The 26,713-nt window shown below is 41.3% G+C and overlaps 1 long non-coding RNA gene across 1 annotated transcript in view; it reads left to right on the top strand.

Annotated features, from left to right (window-relative positions):
* The window catches only part of LOC105604473 (uncharacterized), a 246,354-nt gene that overhangs the window by 80,881 nt on the left and 138,760 nt on the right, over positions 1-26,713 (top strand). The window contains exons 2-3 of the long non-coding RNA XR_003586675.3: positions 7,402-7,537; positions 14,137-14,214. This is a non-coding gene — a long non-coding RNA (uncharacterized LOC105604473). The remainder of the gene's footprint in view (positions 1-7,401; positions 7,538-14,136; positions 14,215-26,713) is intronic.

The raw sequence follows: 26,713 nt of genomic DNA, 5'->3' as shown, positions 1-26,713 counted from the left end.
GCTCATGTCAATTAAATTTAATATCTGACCTTAAACTGAATCCTGCTCTGGAGGGGAAAATACTGTGAAGTACACTGTTGGAAAAATTGAAAAAATGGAACATGAGTGGAAGATTAAAGTATTGAATAATTTTAAATTTAGAGATGTTTTGATAACTGAGCTGTTGTTACTAAGAGAGCCTTCCTATTCTTGGGGAGAATAAACTGCTCTTAGGGAAAATTTTTAGTATTTAGGGGTAAAGAGTGCCCAAATGATTGAAAAATCATATGTACACATATTTCTATATCTACCTATTTATACCTGTGTACACATAGACGCTTGAGTGGGGGCAAGCAAATGAGGTGGAATGCTAACAATAAATTTAGACAGAGGGTATTCTGTTCTCTGTACTGTTTTATTCTTGGAATCTTTCTTTAAATTTGACATTATTTCCAAATGAAAAAGTTTTTCTTGAGTAAATTTTACCCTAAAAATAGGCATTTGTATGTTGAATAGTCATTCAGTTCAGTTCAGTTCAGTCACTCAGTCGTATCTGACTCTTTGTGACGCCATGAATCGCAGCACGCAAGGCCTCCCTACCATCACCAACTGCCAGAGTTTACTGAAACTCATGTCCATCGAGCCGGTGATGCCATCCAGCCATCTCATCCTCTGTCGTCCCCTTCTCCTCCTGCCCCCAATCCCTCCTAGCATCAGGGTCTTTTCCAATGAGTCAACTCTTGCCATGAGGTGGCCAAAGTATTGGAGTTTCAGCTTCAACATCAGTCCTTCCAGTGAACACCCAGGACTGATCTCCTTTAGGATGGACTGGTTGGATCTCCTTGCAGTCCAAGGGACTCTCAAGAGTCTTCTCCAACACCACAGTTCAAAAGCATCAATTCTTCGGCACTCAGCTTTCTTCACAGTCCAACTCTCACATCCATACATGACCACTGGGAAAACCATAGCCTTGGCTAGATGGACCTTTGTTGGCAAAGTAATACCTCTGCTTTTTAATATTCTATCTAGGTTGGTCATAACTTTCCTTCCAAGGAGTAAGTGTCTATTAATTTAGTGGCTGCAATCACCATCTGCAGTGATTTTGGAGCCCCAAAAATATAGTTTGCCACTGTTTCCACTGTTTCCCCATCTATTTCCCATGAAGTGATGGGACCAGATGCCATGATCTTTGTTTTCTGAATGTTGAGCTTTAAGCCAACTTTTTCACTCTCCTCTTTCACTTTCATCAAGAGGCTTTTAGTTCCTCTTCACGTTCTGCCAATAAGGGTGGTGTCATCTGCATATCTGAGGTGATTGATATTTCTCCCGGCAATCTTGATTCCAGTTTGTGCTTCTTCCAGCCCAGCATTTCTCATGATGTACTCTGCATATAAGTCATTAATCATGATTTAAAAGCAGTTCTAGGTTTTAATCATCATTTCCATTAGTATACTTACAAGTTTATTCTCAATTAAGAATAAACCAATAATGCTGAATCATCTCAAAACTGTCTGCTCAAAAGCTGTTAATTATTTAGCAAGGCTATGGTAAACAAGACCTATACTGAAGAAAATAATAATGAACGGAAATGAATGAGAAAGTCTTCTGTAAAAATAAGTCCCTTTTACAATAGCAACAAGTATAAAAGGTACACAGAAATAAATATGATGAAGTCTATGTGAAAATTTGAAAAACATCTTGGACAAAGAAATGATTAGATTAAATGAGAGGGAACAAGTTCTTAAATTAGAAAACTTAATCAGATACAGATTGCTCTCCAGATAGACTCATTATAAGCAATGAAGACACTGTGATGTAGGCAAATATGCCAATAAATAGGATTAACAGGCCAGGAAAAGACCCAGGCATGTAGGAACATGATATAATAGAGGAAATTTTGCAGACCAATGAAAGTATGGACTATTCAAAAAGGTTTTCTTTTTAATAATTTGTTTTCCATGTGAAAAAATAGAGCTCTAGCACACTCTGTAGAAAAAAACTATACTGTGGCATTATAGATTTAAATAGGAAGAACAAAGGTTTAAAATAACACTGGGAGAATATTCATTTAACTTCACTGTTGCAAAGGATTTCATAGGCTAGATGTGCCAACAATATAGGACATAATTTATATATTACATTAAAATGAAATTCTCCACAAAGTTATCATATACAAAATGAAGAGCCAAGTCACAGACTGGGGATAAATAACCATTATAATCCCTGGTGCCTCAGATGGTAAATAATCCACTTGTAATTCAGGAGACCTAGTTTGATCCCTGGGCCAGGAAGATACCCTGGAGAAGGGAATCAGTTGAGTTCAGTCGCTCAGTCATGTCCAACTCTTTGCAACCCCATGAGTTGCAGCACGCCAGGCCTCCCTGTCCATCACCAACTCCTGGAGTTCACTCAGACTCACGTCCATTGAGTCCGTGATGCCATCCAGCCATCTCATTCTGGGTCATCCCCTTCTCCTCCTGCCCCCAATCTCTCCCAGCATCATAGTCTTTTCCAATGAGTCAACTCTTCACATGAGGTAGCCAAAGTACTGGAGCTTCAGCTTTAGCATCATTCCCTCCAAAGAAATCCCAGGGTCGATTTCCTTCAGAATGAACTGGTTGGATCTCCTTGCAGTCCAAGAGACTCTCAAGAGTCTTCTCCAACACCACAGTTCAAATGCATCAATTCTTAGGCACTCGGCCTTCTTCACAGTCCAACTCTCACATCCATACATGTCTACTGGAAAAACCATAGCCTTGACTAGACAGACCTTAGTCGGCAAAGTAATGTCTCTGCTTTTGAATATGCTATCTAGGTTGGTCATAACTTTTCTTCCAAGGAGTAAGCTTCTTTTAATTTCATGGCTGCAGTCACTATCTGCAGTGATTTTGGAGCCCCCAAAAATAAAGTCTGACACTGTTCCACTGTTTCCCCATCTATTTCCCATGAAGTGATGGGACCAGATGCCATGATCTTCGTTTTCTGAATGTTGAACTTTAAGCCAACTTTTTCACTCTTCTCTTTCACTTTCATCAAGAAGCTTTTTAGTTCCTCTTCACTTTCTGCCATAAGGGTGGTATCATCTGCATATCTGAGGTGATTGATATTTCTCCTGGCAATCTTGATTCCAGCTTGTGTTTCTTCCAGTCCAGCGTTTCTCATGATGTCCTCTGCATAGACGTTAAATAAGCAGGGTGACAATATACAGCCTTGGCATACTCCTTTTCCTCTTTGGAACCAGTCTGTTGTTCCATGTCCAGTTCTAACTGTTGCTTCCTGACCTGCATACAGATTTCTCAAGAGGCAGGTCAGGTGGTCTGTATTCCCATCTCTTTCAGAATTTTCCACAGTTTATTGTGATCCACACAGTCAAAGGCTTTGGCATAGTCAATAAAGCAGAAATAGATGTTTTTCTGGAACTCTCTTGCTTTTTCCATGATCCAGCGGATGCTGGCCATTTGATCTCTGGTTCCTCTGCTTTTTCTAAAACCACCTTGAACATCAGGGAGTTCACAGTTCATGTATTGCTGAAGTCTGGCTTGGAGAATTTTAAGCATTACTTTACTAGCATGTGAGATGAGTGCAATTGTGCAATAGTTTGAGCATTCTTTGGCATTGCCTTTCTTTGGGATTGGAATGAAAACTGACCTTTTCTAGTCCTGTGGCCACTGCTGAGTTTTCCAAACTTGCTGGCATATAGAGTGCAGCACTTTGATAGCATCATCTTTCAGGATTTGAAATAGCTCAACTGGAATTCCATCACCTCCTCTAGCTTTGTTCGTAGTGATGCTTTCTAAGGCCCACTTGACTTCACTTTCCAGGATGTCTGACTCTACATGAGTGATCACATCATCATGATTATCTGGGTCGTGAAGATCTTTTTTGTACAGTTCTTCTGTGTATTCTTGCCACCTCTTAATATCTTCTGCTTCTGTTAGGTCCATACCATTTCTGTCCTTTTTCCAGCCCATCTTTGCATGAAATGTTCCCTTGGTATCTCTAATTTTCTTGAAGAGAAGTCTTTCCCATTCTGTTGTTTTCCTCTATTTCTTTGCATTGATCTCTGAAGAAGGCTTTCTTATCTCTTCTTGCTATTCTTTGGAACTCTGCATTCAGATGCTTATATCTTTCCTTTTCTCCTTCGCTTTTCGCCTCTCTTCTTTTCACAGCTATTTAGAGAAGGGAATGGCTACCTGGAAATCCCATGGACAGAGGAGCCTGGAGGGCTATATATAGTCCGTGGGGCCTCAAAGAGTGGAACATGACCTAAAGACTAACACATTCAACAAAAGATTGTTACCAGAGCTCAGGAGACTCTCCTTCAAATCATTAAGGAAAAGGGACAAATGAAATAAATGGGGTGTTCACGGGGCATAGACTTTGGCAGATGAAATATTTTAAAGCATGTACAAGTGACCATGCCATCTTTGAGGGCAAAATCTGTTAGAACAGCCTTCTTTCTTAATACCTGTGTTACTGAGCTTCCGGGCTTGTGTGATTGTGTGCATAGCCATACTAAGTGTTTTAACATCAGACTGTGGAGCTACTTCAGTGACTGTTATTATGTTGTTAAATTTCACAGGACCATCCCTTTCCAGAGCAAGAAAATAGCTTTCATAAGGTAGTTCTATTTGCAATTTTTTAAGGAATCTCCACACTGTTCTCCATAGTGGCTGTACTAGTTTGCATTCCCACCAACAGTGTAGGAGGGTTCCCTTTTCTCCACACCCTCTCCAGCATTTATTGCTTGCAGATTTTTGGATCGCAGCCATTCTGACTGGTGTGAAGTGGTACCTCATTGTGGTTTTGATTTGCATTTCTCTAATAATGAGTGATGTTGAGCATCTTTTCATGTGTTTGTTAGCCATCCATATGTCTTCTTTGGAGAAATGTCTATTTAGTTCTTTGGCCCATTTTTTGATTGGGTCGTTTATTTTTCTGGAGTTGAGCTGCATAAGTTGCTTGTATATTTTTGAGATTAGTTGTTTGTCAGTTGCTTCATTTGCTATTATTTTCTCCCATTCAGAAGGCTGTCTTTTCACCTTGCTTATATTTTCCTTTGTTGTGCAGAAGCTTTTAATTTTAATTAGATCCCATTTGTTTATTTTTGCTTTTATTTCCAGCATTCTGGAAGGTGGATCATAGAGGATCCTGCTGTGATTTATGTCTGAGAGTGTTTTGCCTATGTTCTCCTCTAGGAGTTTTATAGTTTCTGATCTTACATTTAGATCTTTAATCCATTTTGAGTTTATTTTTGTGTGCGGTGTTAGAAAGTGATCTAGTTTCATTCTTTTACAAGTGGTTGACCAGTTTTCCCAGCACCACTTGTTAAAGAGATTGTCTTTACTCCATTGTATATTCTTGCCTCCTTTGTCAAAGATAAGGTGTCCATATGTGTGTGGATTTATCTCTGGGCTTTCTGTTTTGTTCCATTGATCTATATGTCTGTCTTTGTGCCAGTACCATACTGTCTTGATGACTGTGGCTTTGTAGTAGAGCCTGAAGTCAGGCAAGTTGATTCCTCCAGTTCCATTCTTCTTTCTCAAGATTGCTTTGGCTATTCGAGGTTTTTTGTATTTCCATACAAATCTTGAAATTATTTGTTCTAGTTCTGTGAAAAATGTGGCTGGTAGCTTGATAGATAGAACTACCTTATGACCCAGCAATCCCACTGCTGGGCATACACACCGAGGAAACCAGAATTGAAAGAGACACATGTACCCCAATGTTCATCGCAGCACTGTTTATAATAGCCAGGACATGGAAACAACCTAGATGTCCATCAGCAGATGAATGGATAAGAAAGCTGTGGTACATATACACAATGGAATATTACTCAGCCGTTAAAAAGAATTCATTTGAATCAGTTCTGATGAGATGGATGAAACTGGAGCCGATTATACAGAGTGAAGTAAGCCAGAAAGAAAAACACCAATACAGTATACTAACACATATATATGGAATTTAGGAAGATGGCAATGACGACCCTGTATGCAAGACAGGGAAAGAGACACAGATGTGTATAACGGACTTTTGGACTCAGAGGGAGAGGGAGAGGGTGGGATGATTTGGGAGAATGACATTCTAACATGTGTACTATCATGTGAATTGAATCGCCAGTCTATGTCTGACGCAGGATGCAGCATGCTTGGGGCTGGTGCATGGGGATGACCCAGAAAGATGTTATGGGGAGGGAGGTGGGAGGGGGGTTCATGTTTGGGAATGCATGTAAGAATTAAAGATTTTAAAATTTAAAAAATAAAAAACTAAAAAAAAAAAAAAGAAAATAGCTTTCAGGCTGGAATAAGATTGGAAGGCATCGACCACCAACATCCATCTTTATTTTGTGTGCTCTCTGTAGCTGCGGTAAGAGATGATGTTACTGTTAGGCTAATTGTAATGACAGAGGAGAATTTTCTAGAGAATGACGAATTTCGGTGCTTTGTGTTATAAATAAGTTCCAATACATTATGGATTCATTTTATTAAGTGATGGGTGAAATATGTTTTTTAATGATTTTTTTCTTTCTCTGAAGATTATAATTTTCTAGTAAGTCCCTCCTCACTAATGGTTACTCTTATTTAATTTAATTGGTAATAGTTTTCACCTGAGATTGGTGAAATCCCTGAATCCCACGGTGCTGCTTTTTTTCTGTTATAAGAGATGTAGTTATTCAAGTTTTATCCGCACTAATGAGAAATGTATATGAATAATATCCATGCTTCTGAATTATGCATTTGCATACATACATGAATTTTATGAAAATTATATAGGGTTAAGAGCCATTGATAAAAGTAAATGACTTATAAAATACAATATTTACTAAATTGTTTTTAGTAAATTGATAAAAGACCTCAGTATTTTGAATAACATCCAACATCAAAAACACTATTCACTTAATTTGCCGATTGATTACAGTTATTAAACTTGTATAGCATTTATAGGAGATGTGTTTCCCAGACTGTATTATTATTTTCTTTGTTGAGTGTGCTGGATGCATGTGTCAGAGTTGAAATAAGATCACACCCATGTTGGTTTTTGCTTGGTACTTCAATGTCTTGAGATGTGAATCTAAGCCAGGCAGCAGGAGATGGGGTTTCTGAAAGGAATATTTGGTACGTATTGAATGTCATTGAATAAATAACTTGTTGATCAATGGATATGTAAATTGATCTCAGATTCCTAGACTGAGGAAGGATAATTTTCTTGCAGAAAAAATCTTATGCTTGAAAGATAGTGTCTAGTTTGTCAGCATTTAGTCTTATCCAGATGTCATCTGTGAATTTGTTCTCTAACATAAGCACTTTTGGATGTAACGATTGGTTCATATATGTTGATGGTGTCTACAGAGTGGATGGAAATGTTGATTTTGTGTACACTTCAAATGCATGACTCGAGGATTGTAAACATTCTGTTTTACAGGTGTGTGGTTACCATCTAAGGCTTCATTTAGATGATTATTTAAGCTATGACAATTTTTGGACCAATGTTGGCTTCCCTGACATCCATCCAGTGGGGTGGTGTGAAAAAAACAAACATGACTTATACATCCCTCAGGGTAAGTAGGAGGGAAAGGCAGTCAGCTTTATTTTAACAATGGTTTATGAAATACTAATAAGAGAACCTATGTGAATTGATTTTCAAAATGAAAATTTGATCCACACAGAGCCGTAAGACTACAAGGATACCACTCTTACAAATAAATAAATGTCTTTTAAAGCATCAGTGATTATTTGGGTCAAGTATTCTGAGGTATAGCAGAAATAAAATCTTACAAGAACATTTTATCTTACATGAAGTTTATTAAGCCTTATAAGGAATGAAGAAACTAATGTTTAAATTACATTAAAATAAAACATTTCCCTTAATCAGTGATGCTGCACAGTAAGGAAACTTGATTCACTGTATATCATTTGTTTCAAGCAGAAATCACAGCAGGCAGGGAACTCCAAAAGGGAAAAATTTCATTATTTTTAAAAATACTTATTTTTTAAATTTTGGATGCATTGGACCTTTGTTGCTGTTTGCGGGCTTTCTCTAGTTGTGGTGAGTGGGGGCCACTCTCTGGTTGCAATGTGTGGGCTTCTCATCATGATGGATGAAAGGAACAGGTCGAGCTGACTCCAGCTTGAAAAAGAAGGAAACTCCATCTTGCACTTTCAGTGAATTTTGGACTATGCGCCTGGTAGCCATGGGGATAACATACCTACGGCGGAACTGGCCTCCTGGACTGATAAACACGATTCCATACCAATATGTCCCATGGCCAGAGAGAATGTAATAATCCCCTATGTAGTCAATCACCTTTATAATCTTTATGGCACCCATTGGTGTAATCTACAATGTATAACCAGCTGACCCTTCTGATTATAAAACATGGCTGTAACCTGATTGTGTCTCCCTTTAACACTTTCCAGGGTAGGTTTAAGGAATTTGGAGGTGTGGGCTTGAGCAGTACACTTAAGGTATATAAGGTTTTCACAAAAGTTGGTCGGGGTCCCTGGCTAAAGAGGAAAGTCTGCCTCGGACCCGCCGGTGTAATAAACTGCACTCCACTATCCACGCTGTCCTTCTGAGTTTGTTTCCTGGAGCGTTTGCTGTAACAATCACAGTGGCTTCTCTCATTGCAGAGCACAGGCTGTAGGGCACATGAGCTCAGTAGTTGTGGCTCAGGGGCTGTAGAGCTCAGACTCAGTAGTTGTGGTGCAGGGCATGTGGGACTTTCTCAGACCAGGGATCAAACCCATGTTCCCTGCATTGGCAGGTGGACCCTTAACCACTAGACCACCAGTCAAGTCCTTCACTATTTTCTTTGGACGGGAGTTAAAAATCTTGTTTTAGTCTCCTCTTTCAGTTCAGTTCAGTTCAGTTCAGTTCAGTCACTCAGTCGTGTTCAACTCTTTACGACCCCATGGACCACACGTCCATTGCATCAGTGATGCCATCCAAACATCTCATCCTCTGTCATCCCCTTCTCCTCCTGCCTTCAATCTTTCCCAGCATCAGGGTCTTTTCAAATGAGTCAGTTCTTCGTGTCAGGTGGCCAAAGTATTTCAGCGTCAGCATCAATCCTTCCAGTGAATATTGAGGGTTGATTTCCTTTAGGATGGACTGGTTGGATCTCCCTGCTGTCCAATGGACTCTCAAGAGTCTTCTCCAACACCACACCTCTTTAGGCAAGAGGAACTGGGTCTGGCAGATGTGGCTGAAACGTTTCTTATCTGATGAGGACTAGTGAGGGGACGGTTCACAGGTTGCGATGCTGGTGAGCCCGTTTCCTTGACCAACACACTTCTGTATTAATATAAGGTGTCCTGTTTGGGTCTTAGACTCCGGATGACCGTGGCAATGTCTGAAGTCACCATATAGTCATTTTATTCTCAGGAAGCAGCTTGGGGTGTCCTCTGGGATCCACCCTCAAGGCTCGTGGCAGGGTCCCCTGAGATTACTAGATCTCATGAGTCTGTGAGATGCCCCAGGCTCATCAATTTATCAAGCCCTTAGTGTGTGCAGACCCTGAGGATAGAGCTTTGAATAAAATAAATCCTCTCCGTCCTCATGGGGCTTTCATTCCAGAGGGGAGGAGAGGATAAGCAGAAAAGGATGCATGTTGAGCAGCGGCAGGGGTGGAGGCTGAGAGAGGCACAGGGCTGCCCTTGCAGTAAGCGTGCTGAAGACAGATGCCTGGACAGATGTGTTGCAGGAAGGAGGACCCCTTCCAGGGCCCGAAACTGGGCTCTTGTCTAATAAGAATTGTTGGAAATGAACTGTCCAAGGAGGCACATGTGCTGACGAAGCAAGAGATTTTATTGGGAAGGGGCACCCGGACGGAGAGCAGTAGGGTAAGGGAAGCCAGGAGAACAGCTGTCACGTGGCTCGCAGTCTTGGGTTTCATGGTAATGGGATTAATTTCTGGGTTGTCTTTAGCCAGTCATTCTGACTCAGGGTCCTTCCTGGTGATGCATGCCTTGTTCACCCAAGATGGATGCCAGAGAGAAGGATTCTGGGAGGTGGTTGGACATGTGGTGTCTCCTTTTGACCTTTCCTGAACTCTTCCAGTTGGTGGTGGCTCATTAGTTCCATGTTCCTTACCAGGACCTCCTGTTGTAAAACAACTCATGCAAATGGTTACTATGGTGGCTGGCCAGGGTGGGCAGTTTCAGTCAGTGTGCTTCCCCGATGCACAGGACAGACAGCCAGGCGGCTTCTGGGAAGAAGCCCAGCCTGCAGGTGTGTGGTGGAACCACAGGGAGGTGAAGGCACTGGAGTGGAGAGATGAGGGCTAGGAGCCGGGAGGTGAGTGGCAGGTGTGGCCATACCTTGAAGGCCCTGGAAGGAGTTTGATGCCTCTTCTGAATGTCATTCGTCTGAAGTGTCTACTGAGCTGAGTGGTCTGGGCCAGGCTGAGGCCAGCCGCTTTAGGGACATGGACAGGAGCATCAAGTGTTTTGCCTGTACAGACAAGGAGCAGAGAGCTGGGACTGCCCCATGGCCTGGGGGGTTTCCTGTCATTCATTCCTGCATCTGATTTCCCTGGGACTGCTCCCCATCAGGCCCTCCCTGGCCTGGGCACTCAGGAGCTCTGCCCTGCCCCCCTCTGCCCCTTTTGGAAGCCTTCACAGGAGATGAGAGTCCGTTAGACCACCAGGTCCTGGTTCCATAGTTTGAGTTTTAGGATTTGTAGAGAATGACATGAATGTTGAGAAATCACATTCAACAGGTTTGAATTGCACACACTGAAAACACACTGAAGCAGTTTAGAGATTTTCATTTAAATCTTTTGTGTCTGCTGAAGGACATCAAATGTATGGCAGAAAACTGAATAAGAATCATATGGTTATTATGTACATGGTTATATCTTGGGGGGCATTGTGGGTAATCCATCCATTTTTTTAGGTTATGGAAAAGATAAATTTGTTTGGATGGATTGCTTGAAGGCATGAAAATTATAAAATGCTCCCAAGAAATTATTCAGAAATTATTCAGAGTTCTGTATTTTCTTCCTTAGTATAAAGCAGATTTTTACTTTAATTTAAATTTCTTAAAATTCACTATGTATTTTGTTGCGTTTAATCTTTTAAGAATCCTTAACTTCCTATGACTTTTATCACTAAATTTTTCAGTTTTCTATGGATAAACCTTCCCCCCTCCAAACACACTCTTTAAACATACAATTAAATACTTTAATTAAATGGAGAGAGTAGAAAACTTTGCATTGAAAGCCAGCTAAAATTGTCTTCAAGGCGGAAGAACTGGATTCGATACCTGAGTCAGGAAGATCCTGAGAAGGCAATGGCTACTCATTCCAGTATTCTTGCCTGAAGAATCCTATGGGCAGAGGAGCCTGGTGGGCTTCAGTCTCAAAGAGTTAGACACAACTGAGCAACTAACACTTGCACTAACATTTTAAATGCCTTTTAGAATACATTTCTTTTTGCTTGCAATGAGTTAGTCAGTTATACTTAGTCTGGTACTTTGAGACCTGCTGATGAACCAGGTAGACTGACTGTACCTGGTCCAGGTGTATTTACGTGCAGTGAAAAAGAGCGTGACATTTCATACAGATTCAAAGGGCTTGTGAGAATTAGCACATACACGCTCTGTAACCCAGCAGCCTAAAGGGTGTTCAGGAGAGGGGGTCACAGCCCTGCCTCCTCTGAGCCCTGGGGGAGCCACACACTGGCAAGGGGCCAGAAGTCTGCAGCCAGAAGAGGCCCGGCCACCTGCTGGCTATGTCCCCTGAGGATAGCCCACCCCCTTCCCCAGGCTTCTGTGTCCTGCTCTGTAAACCAGTGTTCACAGCTGCTCAAAGTGTTTCGTTGTTTTTGTTCACTCACTAAGTCGAGTCCGATTCTTTGTGACCCCATGCCAGGCTCCCCTGTCCTTTACTACCTCTCAGAGTTTGCTCAAAACTCATGTTCATTGAGTTGGTTATGCTATCCAACCATCTCATCCTCTGTCACCCCCTTCTCCTCCTACTCTCAATCTCTCCCAACATCAGGGTCTTTTCCAGTGAGTCAGTTCTTTCCATCAGGTGGCCAAATCATCGGAGATTCAGCTTCAGTGTCAGTCCTTCCAATGAATATTCAGGGTTGATTTCCTTTAGGATGGACTGGTTTCATAGACTTATGTCAAGGAGAGAGAGTTATAGAGATATGAAAATCCTTTTAAAAATGTACTAAAGGAAACTAAAGATCAAGACCTGGTATAGACAGTAAAGAAGTAGGAAGAAAACCTTCTTCTAGTCCCCAGACAGTGTGTATACTTTCTAAATTTCTAGCCTGGCTCACTTACAGCCAGGAAAAGTGGAGCTTTATCATTGTCATAATAATCCTTGGTATTTTTAATACTAAAAACATGTGCAGGTACTAAAAAAAGCATTCATTGTTTTCAACTATAATTTATTTATGGATAAGTGCATGTGTTCCTTAAACATTGAGAAAGCCATTAATTTCAACTCTGATCAAAGTAAGTGATAATTTTAGTGCTAATGAACTTATCTGACAACATTTGCAAGTAATGGTATTTGGAAATATACCACCCATCAAAAGCCTAGAGGGAGTGGAGAAATTATTTGATATTACCATATTCAGTAAACAGTGTATTTTAAAATTAATACCAGTTACTCTAAGAACTGAAGAGGGAAAATGATAAGGGAAATAAAACCTACCTGCATGACAAAAGAGAAAAGCACAAAATAAAAGCTTGTTTCCTGGCAATTTTTTAAATGAATGGATACCTGGTAACAGTCCGTTGGAATATTTTTACTGGCTGGTTTCATTCTGGAGGACAAGTGTTGACACTCGGTAGACTTTTCTGATGGTAAATGTCACAGTTTTGACAGTGGCTCAGTCCTGTTTGGTGTCCTGTTTCTCTTTCTGCCTCTCCCTGGTTGTGCTGTTACAACAGGCCAATGCCTAAGGAATTTCAGATCAGAATGAAGCTGGAGGCCAATGACAGGAAGAACCCTTCCTTGATATGTGTTTGGAGACCATAGCAGATATTGTCGGCAATTGCTTGCAAGTGCATTTTGACAATTGGGATGGTAGTTACGATACTAGTGAGACACTGACGTGCGTTGTATTTCCGTGTGTTCGTGTTTGCCATTAAGAATTTATGTTCACTCCACCACTGAGCAGTTTCAGCCAAGTCGCTGTTCTTGCCATTCTTATAGTAACGAACATCAGGAATTTAGAGGCTGACTTGTCACTACCTTCTCTTGCTCGTGAACTGTTGAATTAAAGAGCCCGAGAAACTGTTTCTCCATCTCTGAGAGGTTGCCTAATGAGGTCTCATCTGAAATAATGTGACCAGTTCAGAGCACTGCACCATATCATGTCTAGTTTGTAAGGGAAGCATTTTTGTGAAGAGAAACTTAAGAACTTGCAGTATTTTTTTTTTCCTGAAAAATGTTGAACTCAGACTGTCATATTTTTAAAAGGAAAGATTCGGGGAGACTAGAGAGAATAATTTGAAAGCCTACGGGGAGCAGAGAAAATGTATGCTTGCCATGCCATTAAACTAACGTTGCGGGAGTTAAAAGGATTTTCTGGGTGAAAATCTGAAATATGGAAGAGGGCATGGCAAAAATAATTTTTGTGGCCTTTCTTCAGAGTATATCCTGAATAATCAACAGATCCCCAGCTGAGGCTGTGGTTCTTCACCTGAATATCTCTGGGAGGGGGACAGTTTTCATCTTTGAACTAAGCAGAGTGTAGGTTCATTCCTGTATGTGTCTTAGGTAGAATAGTCTGGGCCCCTGGAAAAGAAAGAGGGAGGAAATTGTAGGCATATGAAGTCCGATCTGTCCTATTAAAATTTGGACTGACCTATTAATATTTTCTTGCTTCTGGCAAGAAGTGGTAGGAAAGGTTTATTAAAATGTTCACTCTTTGGGGAGATCACTGGCAGTTCAAGTCCTAGTCAAACACTTTTTAAAGAAATATTTTTAAATTTCAAGTAGGCTATGTAAAAGAAGTTTGGCCACTCAGCTGACAAAATAGAATCCTAAAATTACTTCTGCTTTGCTTAGGCTGTAAAACATTTTCGCTGTGCAGTAATATTTCCATGTGTCTTTTAACATCCAGAATGATCATTACTCTTGGATTCTTTCTCCAGTGTTAATACGGGATCTAAAATAGAATCCTGGTTTTGCAGGTGTGATGTCAATCGTCCTTTAGGTCCAGCCAGTTGATTGGTATTGGGAGCATGGAAGAACTCTGATAGAACCCCAAGGTGAGTGCGCTGATTGAGTTCTCTTTGAAGCCATCTCTACCTGAGTGGCTATGCCCATTTTATTTTTGTTTATGCAAACCACATTTCAATACAAAGGGTGTCATAAGGATACTGTGGAAGATTCTGTTAACCCTCGAGGGACCCAGAGGTTGGGAATCTGCAGATCCTTCCTCATAATACAAATGGGACTGTGTTTATAAAGACATATTAGGCAGCTGTTTAAAAAAATTGGTACTGTTTTTTATCCATCGAAATGAGAAGCATTGCCATGAACTGACATTTAAAACTACTTATTTCCACTTCTGTAATTTAACTTATAACTAATGTTAATTTATTAACTGACTTTTTCCACCTGATGCAAATAGCAGACTTCATTGGAAAGACCCTGAAGCTGGGAAAGACTGAGGGCAGGAGCAAAAGAGGACAGCAGAGAATGAGATGGTTGGATGGCATCACCTAGTCAATGGACATGAGTCTGAGCAAATCTGGGAGATAGTGAAGGACAGGGAAGCCTGTCATGCTGCAGTCTGTGGGGTGGCAAAAAGTTGGATACAATTTAGCGACTGAACAACATCAACAAGATTATTAAATATACTTTACTTTGGAGTTAAATGTAAGAAATGCAGAAACCTAAAAAGTGAAAATTGATAATGAGAGCTCAGACTTGCCAGATTCTTTCACCAAGCCAACTTAGTGGCTGAACACTGACATAGGAACTCATTTCTTGTTATTTATCTGTTTCCTCATTACAGAAACAGAATCTCTCCACTTATTTAGTTCTCTGATTTATTTCAGTGGCATTTCATAGCTTTTCTTATGTAGATCCTATATATATATTTGGTTAAATTGTATAGCTATTTTATTATTTTGGATGCTAATATATACGGTACTGTGTCTTTAATTTCAAATTTCACTTGTTCTTTGCCAGTGTATAGGAAAGCAATTGACTTTCTATATATTAACCTTGTATCCTGCAACCTTGTTATAATCAATTATTGATTCTAGTTTTTTTGATTAGTTACTCAGTTGGGCAACCCTTTGCAACACCATGGACTGTAGCCTGCCAGGTTCCTCTGTCCATGGGATTCTCCAGGCAAGAATAGTGGAGTGCTTTGCCATTCCCTACTCCAGGGGATCTTCCCAACCCAGGGACTGAACCCAGGTCTCCTGCATTGCAGACAGATTCTTTACCGTCTGAGCCACCAGGGAAGCCCATAGAAGGGAGAGAACCTAGGAAGAATAAAAGAAAGGGATCTATATATATTTGTGTAAAAACATTAATAAGATCTAATTCACATGCGGTACAATTCATCGATTTATAAAATCCAGGATTTTAAATATATTTACACAATTGTATAACCATCACCACAGTCAGTTTTAGAATGTTTCCATCACCTGGGCCACTTAGCTCTTATCCCCAACCCTCCAATTCTGTAGCATTCGGAGAACATCAGTCTACTTCCTGTCTCACCCATTCTGAATATTTCATGTAAATAGAATCACATGAGCTGTGGCCTCTGGTGTCTGACTCCTTTCACTTAGCTTAGTGATCTTAGAGTTCATCCACATGGCTGCATGTATCAGAATGCATTGTTTCTTTTTAGTTTCTAATAATATTCTTTGTGTAGATAAACCACAGTTTGCACATTCAGTTTATCAGTTGATGGGCATTTGAGCTGGTTTCGCTTTTTGACTCCTTCAAATAATGCTGCTGTGAATATTTGTGTATGTGTTTTTGCTCGAACATGTTTTCTGTTCTCTCGGGTTTATACATAGCAGTGAAATTGGGGTCATATAGTAATTCTACATTTGCCTTACTGAATAGTGAGTGGGTAATTACTTACTGACTTTTTAACCACAGGAGGCTGCACTTTTAAAAATTCCCACAAGTAGTGGGAAATCCCACGGAGCCCTGGGGGGGCTACAGTCCATGCGGTTGCAAAGAGTCAGACATGACTAGACAACAACAACAAGTAGTGTGTGAGGGCTACAGCATCTCCACATCCTTGACGACACTTGCTGTGTGTTCTTGTATACTACTCTGTAACAAATTACCATGAAGTTAGTGAGCTGAAGCAGTACAGATTTCCTGTCTTATTATTCTGGAAGTCAGGAGTTCAAGATGGGTTTTACTTCGGTTTTGGAATATTAATGAAGAATTAGTGGGATGGGTAGATTGAGGTCTTTTTAAGAAAGACCTTTAAAAGCCGAAGTGAGGAGTTTATAGTCAAACACTGATGGAGGTGGTGGAGCATTTATTTTGCAATAGTAGGCAAAATTGGGGCTTCCCATATGGCTCAGCTGGTAAAAAATCCACCTGCAATGCAGGAGACACAGGAGATGCAGATTTGATGCCTAGGTTGGGAAGATCCCCTGGAAGAGAAAATGGCAACCCACTCCAGTCTTCTTGCCTGGAGAATTCCATGGAGAGAGAAGCCTGGTGGTCTACAGTCCATAGGTTGCAAAGAGTTGGACACAACTTAGCAACAAAACAACAACAACAATATGTAATTTAAACAAGAAATGGGCATACCAGACCACCTGACTGCTTCTTGAGAAACCTGTATGCAGGTCAGGAAGCAACACTTAGAACTGGACATGGAACAACAGACTGGTTCCAAATAGGAAAAGGAGTACGTCAAGGCTGTATATTGTCACCCTGCTTATTTAACTTCTATGCAGAGGACATCATGAGAAATGCTGGGCTGGAGAAAGCACAAGCTGGGATCAAGATTGCCAGGAGAAATATCAATCACCTCAGATATGCAGATGACACCACCCTTATGGCAGAAGAAAAAGTACTAAAGAGCCTCTTGATGACAGTGAAAGAGGAGAGCGAAAAAGTTGGCTTAAAGCTCAACATTCAGAAAACTAAGATCATGGCATCCAGTCCCATCACTTCATGGCAGATAGATAGGGAAACAGTGGAAATATTGGCTGACTTGATTTTTCTGGGCTCCGAAATCACTGTAGATAGTGACTGCAGCCATGAAATTAAAAGACGCTTACTCCTTGCAAGGAAAGTTATGACCAACTTAGATAGCATATTAAAAAGCAGAGATGTTACTTTGCCAACAAAGGTCCATCTAGTCAAGGCTATGGTTTTTCCAGTGGTCATGTATGTATGTGAGAGTTGGACTATAAAGACAGTTGAGTGCTGAAGAATTGATGCTTTTGAACTGTGGTGTTGGAGAAGACTGTTGAGAGTCCCTTGGACTGCAAGGAGATCCAACCAGTCCATCCTAAAGAAGATCAGTCCTGGGTGTTCATTGGAAGGACTGATGCTGAGGCTGAAACTCCAAGACTTTGGCCACCTGATGTGAAGAGCTGACTCATTTGAAAAGACCCTGATGCTGGGAAAGATTGAGGGCAGGAGGAGAAGGGGATGACAGAGGATGAGATGGTTGGATGGCATCATCGACTCGATGGACATGGGTTTGCGTAGACTCCAGGAGTTGGTGATGGATAGGGAAGCCTGGCGTGCTGCAATTCATGGGGTCACAAAGAGTTGGACACGACTGAGCGACTGAACTGAAATATTAGAATAGTCTTCTTATTGTTCATACTGTTTTTGTAGCCTTTTCCCCTACTTACTTGAAGATATAATTTGAACATATTCCCTTTCTTTAAATAGTCCTTGATAACCTGGCTATTAATGACTGTATCCTTGTCTATATGTGAGGATACTGCACTTCATTTTTGTATTGTACTAAATTTTGTCTAGTTCTTAAATAACAAGAGAAGACATGCTTTTATAGAAATAGTTATATGTTTATGCTTAAATTTTTAAATTTTTAAATATTTTAAAAAATTTAAATAAAACTTTTTTTAAGTTTGGTACTATTTTGTGGTTGTTGTAAATGGAATTATTAGATTGCAGAATATGGAGGTATTTTTTAAGCTTTTAGTAAGTATTTCTAGATTGCCCTTCATATAGTTTCTTTTCTTCCAATGATATAAGAAAATTCAGGCATTCAAAAGAAAAAAATGGAACAAGACCAGATGACTCAAAATATAGACACAGATTTTACGTGAAGATTTTAAATTTCTTTGCTTGTCTTTTTCTATTAACTTTTATCAATTCTTTATATATAACCTCTTATCAGATGACATAATTTGCAAACATTTCCTCCTAGTCGGTAGGATTCTTTTTCATTTTGTTGATGATCTTCTTTTCGGTGCAGAAGTCTTTTACTAATGTAGTCCCACTCACTTCTTTTTATTTTCATTGCCTTTGCTTTTTGTATTAAATCCTGGAAGTCATCACCACTATCAAGAGCTTATTGTCTGTTTTCTTCTAGGAGTTTTTAGGGTTTTAGGCCTTATAGTCAAGCCTTTAATCTACTTTCCAGGTTTGTATAAGGTAAATTATCCTGCTCCATACTGGCATTTCTCTGTAACAGATTTGTGTTTGGCGTCCTCAATTCAGTTCAGTTCAGTCCCTCAGTTGTGTCCGACTCTTTGCGACCCCATGAATTGCAGCACGCCAGGCCTCCCTGTCCATCACCATCTCCCAGAGTTCACTCAGACTCACATCCATTGAGTCAGTGATGCCATCCAGCCATCTCATCCTCTGTCGTCCCCTTCTCCTCCTGCCTCCAATCCCTCCCAGCATCAGAGTCTTTTCCAATGAGTCAACTCTTCGCATGAGGTGGCCGAAGTACTGGAGTTTCAGCTTTAGCATCATTCCTTCCAAAGAAATCCCAGGGCTGATCTCCTTCAGAATGGACTGGTTGGATGTGCTTGCAGTCCAAGGGACTCTCAAGAGTCTTCTCCAACACCACAGTTCAAAAGCATCAATTCTTCAGCGCTCAGCTTTCTTCACAGTCCAACTCTCACATCCATACATGACTACTGGAAAACCATAGCCTTGACTAGATGGACCTTTGTTGGCAAAGTAATATCTCTGCTTTTGAATATGCTATCTAGGTTGGTCATAACTTTTCTTCCAAGGAGTAAGCATCTTTTAATTTCATGGCTGCAGTCACTATCTGCACTGATTTTGGAGCCCCCAAAAATAAAGTCTGACACTGTTTCCACTGTTTCCCCATCTATTTCCCATGAAGTAATGGGACCAGATGCCATGATCTTTGTTTTCTGAATGTTGAGCTTTAAGCCAACTTTTTTACTCTCTTCTTTCACTTTCATCAAGAGGCTTTTTAGTTCCTCCTCACTTTCTGCCATAAGGGTGTGTCATCTGTATATCTGAGGTGATTGATATTTCTCCCGGCAATCTTGATTCCAGCTTGTGCTTCTTCTAGCCCGGCATTTCTCATGATGTCCTCTGCATAGAAGTTAAATAAGCAGGGTGACAATATACAGCCTTGACATACTCCTTTTCCTATTTGGAACCAGACTATTGTTCCATGTCCAGTTCTAACTGTTGCTTCCTGACCTGCATATAGGTTTCTCAAGAGGCAGGTCAGATGGTCTGATATTCCCATCTCTTTCAGAATTTCCCACAGTTTATTGTGATCCACACAGTCAAAGGCTTTGGCATAGTCAATAAAGCAGAAATAGATGTTTTTCTGGAACTCTCTTGCTTTTTCCATGATCCAGCAGATGTTGGCAATTTGATCTCTGGTTCCTCTGCCTTTTCTGAAACCAGCTTGAGCATCAGGAAGTTCATGGTTCATGTATTGCTGAAGCCTGGCTTGGAGAATTTTGAGCATTACTTTACTAGCGTGTGAGATGAGTGCAATTGTGTGGTAGTTTGAGCATTCTTTGGCATTGCCTTTCTTAGGGATTGGAATGAAAACTGACCTTTTCCAGTCCTGTGGCCACTGCTGAGTTTTCCAAATTGGCTGGCATATTGAGTGCAGCACTTTCATAGCATCATCCTTCAGGATTTGAAAGAGCTCAACTGGAATTCCATCACCTCCACTAGCTTTGTTTGTAGTGATGTTGTCTCAGGCCTACTTGACTTCACATTCCAGGATATCTGGCTCTAGGTGAGTGATCACACCATCATGATTATCTTGGTCGTGAAGATCTTTTTTGTATAGTTCTTCTGTGTATTCTTGCCACCTCTTCTTAATATTTTTTGCTTCTGTTAGGTCCATACCATTTCTGTCCTTTTATCAAGCCCATCTTTTCATGAAATGTTCTGTTGGTGTCTCTAATTTTCTTGAAGAGATCTTTAGTCTTTCCCATTCTGTTGTTTTCCTCTGTTTCTTTGCATTGATTGCTGAAGAAGGCTTTCTTATCTCTTCTTGCTATTCTTTGGAACTCCGCATTCAGAACTTCTATCTTTCAGATCTTGTATCTCTGCTTGTATCTTTTCTTTTTTCCTTTGCTTTTCACTTCTTTTCTCTGTTCGTTTCCAAGGCAAACTATTCAATATCACAGTAATCCAAGTCTATGCCCTAACCAGTAATGCTGAAGAAGCTGAAGTTGAACATTCTATGAAGACCTACAAGACCTTTTAGGACTAACACCCAAAAAAGATGTCCTTTTCATTATAGGGGACTGGAATGCAAATGTAGGAAGTCAAGAAACACCTGGAGTAACAGGCAAATTTGCCCTTGGAATACGGAATGAAGCGGGGCAAAGGCTAATAGAGGTTTGCCAAGAAAATGCACTGGTCATAGCAAACACCCTCTTCCAACAACACAAGAGAAGACTCTACACATGGACATCCCTAAATGGTCAACACCAAAATCAGATTGATTATATTCTTTGCAGCCAAAGATGGAGAAGCTCTATACAGTCAACTAAAACAAAACCGAGAGCTAACTGTGGCTCAGATCATGAACTCCTTATTGCCAAATTCAGACTTAAATTGAAGAAAGTAGGGAAAACCACTAAACCATTCACATATGACCTAAACAAATCCCTTATGATTATACAGTGGAAGTGAGAAATAGATTTAATGGACTAGATCTGATAGATAGAGTGCCTGATGAACTATGGATGGAGGTTCGTGACATTGTACAGGAGACAGGGATCAAGACCATCCCCATGGAAAAGAAATGCAGAAAAAGCAAAATGGCTGTCTGGGGAGGCCTTACAAATAGCTGTGAAAAGAAGAGAAGCGTCCTCAATTACTAGATGTCAAATCAGTTTTCATTCACTTATTTCCTTTCCCAGTTCCAGGAATCTTTGTTGCCAATTCTCATCTGCTTTTGGCTTTTTACCTGTTTTCATTGTGGCTTTATGTTCTTGTACTAGTTTCATAGTTTTTGTATAATATACGTGTGTTTATACTGTATTATTACATTCATTTCTCCTTATACCCAAGTTACTCTCTCCTAGTAAATAGCAGTTGGAGCTAATTCCTCCATGCTAATTTTCATGAGCTAACTAGCATATCAGACCACTCTATAAAATGTTAGTGCTGTAACATGTTAAGAATGAATTTCTTGCTCCTGTCAAAGTACAGTCATGGTTGATAGGGATCAGTTCTGCTCCATTTAATTACTATCCCCTGGGTCCTTGGGAGTCTTTCTCTCAGACCTGAGAACGGGAAGAGGGCTGATGGTCACACATGAGAAGGCTTTGGGGCCAGACTCAGAAGTGGCTTCTTGCATCATTTCTGTGCACATGCATTGGCCAGAATGCAATTACATGTCAGCATTTAAATGCACAGCAGTAAGGGGAGTGCAGTCATCTATTTTCCCAAGAGGGAGATGAACAATTAGCCATTCCATGCTATGCATTTTTTGCCAATTCCCATACCATTGCATATACACAGACATGCACCCTCAAACATGCATATGTTCATGAACCCACGTCCTTTACAAAATCATTGTCTGTGCTATAAAAATGGGTTAATATTGTGTGCATCTGTTTTCATCTTCTTGTTCCCAGTCAGTGGTGGCTTTTCTTGGTCTCTACCATTGGGAGGCCTAGACATATGAAGTCCCTGCTCTGCCTCATGAGCATGACCTGAATCAGAGCAAGAAGCAGTGTCTGAGGGGCTTTCTTAGAGAACCCAGCCCCTTAAAATGATGGCAGAACCCAGTCTAGCTTCCCTGGTGCTGGTGGTCTAGCCCCCATTGCTTGCTGGCACTGGTGCTTACTCCTATCTCAGTGCCCAACAGTCTTGGAGCATCACTGGGCCTCGGAGCAGCTCCCTGGAGATCTTGATCTCTGTAAATTGCAGGTCAGGATACCTGGGCTCCTGCTTTGCTTATTAGTTGTCCTGCCTTTGACATGTCAGCTAGAGTACCAGGTCTCTCTTTCCTCATCCACAAAATGAGGAGTTATTAATAGATGAAGAGGACTCTGAAGTCCTTCCAGCATGTATTTATGGCCAATATTCTGTCTGTTCTTATTGAACCTTCTCAGTAAGACTCAGAAGATGAGTTAACTTGTTATTAAACAGACTGTTGTCTGTTACTTGAGAATTGCTTGTCCTGGGACACCTATGATTTTTGGTTCTGGAACTGACTTCTGGTATAATTACTGTTGTCTTGATTCCATGGAACAGATTACCCAGACCAGAAGGTTAGGAACGTAAGGACTTGTGTTATTTATTCATGATCCCAGTTTTCTGGAAAGAAGGATCAGTGGCAGGATCATGTTTCTCGTTAGGCTGTTGTTTCTGGGGAAAGTGATAGAGGATGTTGTTGTGAGCAAAGCCTGGAACTCATCTCACCCTTCAGCTGGCCTTCTTACATGGCAAGTTGGGGAGTGGCATGTCTGCCTACTGCGAACGCCGCCCTTCAGATGCCTCGTCTGGGCTCCGTCCAGGCTGCAGTGCTGCCTGGAAGCACCAGTGGGATTCTGAGGCACCATTAGGACACAGTGATGCACCAGAATCATTACTGGCTCAGCTTCCAGTGAACTGATGTGGGTGGAGCACACCATCCATAAACAGAAGCCAGGTAGACATGCTTCTCTTGGCCATAAGTGAAAAGGGTGAAGGCTGCTGTTGTTCCCTGTATTTTTTTTTCTTGTTTCAAGAATGAATTTAGCCATGTGACTGGATCTGTCCCATGCCCCTTCCTCTATTCCTTTGCCTACGCTCATGAGCCTGGCAGGACTCAGATCCAGGCAGGAAGAAGAGAGGGGGAAATGGGTGTCATTTGCAAGGCTTTTGTGGCTGGAAGACGCTCTGTTCTTTGGGTTCATTGAACAGGGAAGATAGAATTCATGCGTGTGTTTTCCTTTTTGCACAAGCACAGCTCATTTCTGGAGAGTCACACAGAGGCAGTTAATACTTAAGAATCACTTAACACAATCACAGTTTTTTATTTTCACATGTTGATCATGTATCTGGTCCTACCACTTCATGGCAAATAGATGGGGAAACAATGGAAACAGTGAGAAACTTTATTTTGGGGGGCTCCAAAATCACTGCAGATGGTGACTGTAGCCATGAAATTAAAAAATGCGTGCTCCTTGGAAGAAAAGCTATGACCAACCTAGACAGCATTTTAAAAAGCAGAGACATTACTTTGCCAACAAAGGTCTGTCTAGTCAAAGCTATGGTTTTTCCAGTGATCATGTATGGATGTGAGAGTTGGAATATAAAGAAAGCTGAGTGCTGAAGAATTGATGCTTTTGAGCTGTGGTGTTGGAAAAGACTCTTGAGAGTCCCTTGGACCACAAGGAGATTCAACCAGTCCATCCTAAAGGAGATCAGTCCTGAGTATTCATTGGAAGGATTGAAGCTGAAACTCTAATACTTTGGCCACCTGATGTGAAGAACTGACTCATTGGAAAAGACCCTGATGTTGGGAAAGATTGAAGGCGGGAGGAGAGGGGATGACAGAGGATGAGATGGTTGGGTGGCATCACCAAATCAATGGACATGAGTTTGAGTAAACTCCGGGAGTTGGTGATGGACAGGGAAGCCTGGCGTGCCGCGGTTCATGGTGTGGCAAAGAGTCAGACACGAATGAGTGACTGAACTGAACTGATTGATCGTGTAAAGCGAGTGTGGCTGTTCCTCTGGGCTCAGCAGCTGGGTCTGTCTTCAAGGCCAGAGCAGGATTGGATGCCTGCTCACCAAGCATTCCTCACCCCACCACTTGTGGGTCTCATTTGTCACCGTTACCCTGAATGTGCTGGTCAGGTTCCCTAGGGGTCCTCCCAGGTGGGGAACCTGGAGCTGGCTGAGGAGCCTCAATGCTGAAGGGGCAGATTCAGATCTTGTACAGAAATGTGGAGGCCCAAGTAGCAAGGAGTAAGTTTGGACTGTTTTTTAAAATATGAGCTATAAAGGTAAATGCAGCTGCAGAAATGTTATACCAATGCATATTTTAAAATTGTAATGAGAAATAGTAAACTTGGGAAATTGTAATTACAAACCTTTAATTATGAGAATAAACCCTAATCAATGCAGAATAATAGGAATAATTGGAAAAATAATCAATTCAAAGTTTGAGGTCAGACAGTGATTGTGAGTTTTTTCAAACTTCTGAAGAGCCTCCTGCAGTGAGCTGGTTGTGCCATACACTCACACCACTTTTGGACCCTGGTCCACCTTCTTGACCTTGTGGAATGAATGCATGGACCAGTGAATGAGTGCTCGTGAGCGTGAATGCAAGCAAAACAGCCTATTCAGAGGTTATCATAGGCTTCCATTCTTAATAGGAGCTATTAAATTGTTGTTGTTATTCAGTTGATAAGTCATGTCTGACTGTGACCCCATGGACTGCAGCATGCTAGGCTTCCTTGTCCTTTTCTATCTCCTGGAGTTTGCTCAAACTCATGTTCATTGAGTCAGTGATGCCATCCAGTGAACTTCCAGATGTACAAGCTGGTTTTAGAAAAGGCAGAGGAACCAGAGATCAAATTGCCAACATCTGCTGGATCATGGAAAAAGCAAGAGAGTTCCAGAAAAACATCTATTTCTGCTTTATTGACTATGCCAAAGCCTTTGACTGTGTGGATCACAATAAACTGTGGGAAATTCTGAAAGAGATGGGAATATCAGACCATCTGACCTGCTTCTTGAGAAACCTATATGCAGGTCAGGAAGCAACAGTTAGAACTGGACATGGAACAACAGACTGGTTCCAAATAGGAAAAGGAGTACGTCAAGGCTATATATTGTCACCCTGCTTATTTAACTTCTATGCAGAAGACATCATGAGAAACGCTGGGCTAGAAGAAGCACAAGCTGGAATCAAGATTGCCGGGAGAAATATCAATCACCACAGATATACAGATGACACCACTCTTATGGCAGAAAGTGAAGAGGAAGTAAAAGCCTCTTGATGAAAGTGAAAGAGGAGAGTGAAAAAGTTGGCTTAAAGCTCAACATTCAGAAAATGAAGATCATGGCATCTGGTCCCATCACTTCATGGGAAATAGATGGGGAAATAGTGGAAACAGTGTCAGACTTTATTTTTGGGGGCTCCAAAATCAGTGCAGATAGTGACTGCAGCCATGAAATTAAAAGATGCTTACTCCTTGCAAAGAAAGTTATGACCAACCTAGATAGCATATTCAAAAGCCGAGACATTACTTTGCTGACTAAGGTCCGTCTAGTCAAGGCTATGGTTTTTCCAGTGGTCACGTATGGATGTGAGAGTTGGACTGTGAAGAAGGCTGAGCACTGAAGAATTGATGCATTTGAACTGTGGTGTTGGAGAAGACTCTTGAGAGTCCCTTGGACTGCGAAGAGATCCAAACAGTCCATTCTAAAGGAGATCAGTCCTCGGTGTTCTTTGGAAGGACTGATGCTAAAGCTGAAACTCCAATACTTTGGCCCCTTCATGCGAAGAGTTGACTCATTGGAAAAGACTCTGATGCTGGGAGGGATTGGGGGCAGGAGGAGAAGGGGACGACAGAGGATAAGATGGCTGGATGGCATCACCGACTCGATGGACATGAGTTTGGGTGGACTCCGGGAGTTGCTGATGGACAGGGAGGCCTGGCGTGCTGCAATTCATGGGGTTGCAAAGAGTCAGACACGACTGAGTGACTGAACTGACTGAACTGAACTGATGCCATCCAACCTTCTCATCCTCGGTACCCTCCTTCTCCTCCTGCCCTCAGTGTTTCCCACCATCAGGGTCTTTTCCAGTGAGCTGGCTCTTCGCATCTGGTGGCCAAAGTCCTGGAGCTTCAGCTTCAGCATCAGTCTTTCCAATGAATATTCAGAGTTGAGTTCCTTTAGGACTGAATGGTTTGATCTTGCTGTCAAAGGGATTCTCAAGAGTCCTCTCCAGCACCACAATTCGAAAGCATCAGTCTTTGGCTCTCAGCCTTCTTTATGGTTCAACTCTTGCTTTTAGTTAAAAATACTAAAGTGGAGGTGACTTATTTACTATTGTTTCTGTACACAAATGTAGGTGACCATTTTCCTCCTCGAAGTGCTTTGAAAGCCCCATCAACCTCTGATGCTAAGCCCCTCATTTCTGGTCCTGTCTGCCCACTGAGTGGGAACTTTGACCCTTTTCATCTCAGGAACTGCTGGATGGTCAGCGATGCCAGAATAAAATAGGTGGATCATATGTAGCCCCTGTGTGGTACCTGTTTACCCATTTGAGGGAATATTGCTTTTAGCAATTTGTTAGAATACAAACTTGTAAAGTTCAAACTT

The sequence above is a fragment of the Ovis aries genome, chromosome 23, assembly GCF_016772045.2.
Source record: "Ovis aries strain OAR_USU_Benz2616 breed Rambouillet chromosome 23, ARS-UI_Ramb_v3.0, whole genome shotgun sequence".
In the NCBI taxonomy this organism is placed as follows: Eukaryota; Metazoa; Chordata; class Mammalia; order Artiodactyla; family Bovidae; genus Ovis; species Ovis aries.
The sequence above is the reverse complement of the archived record's forward strand: the minus strand, read 5'-3'. Positions and strand labels throughout refer to the sequence as shown.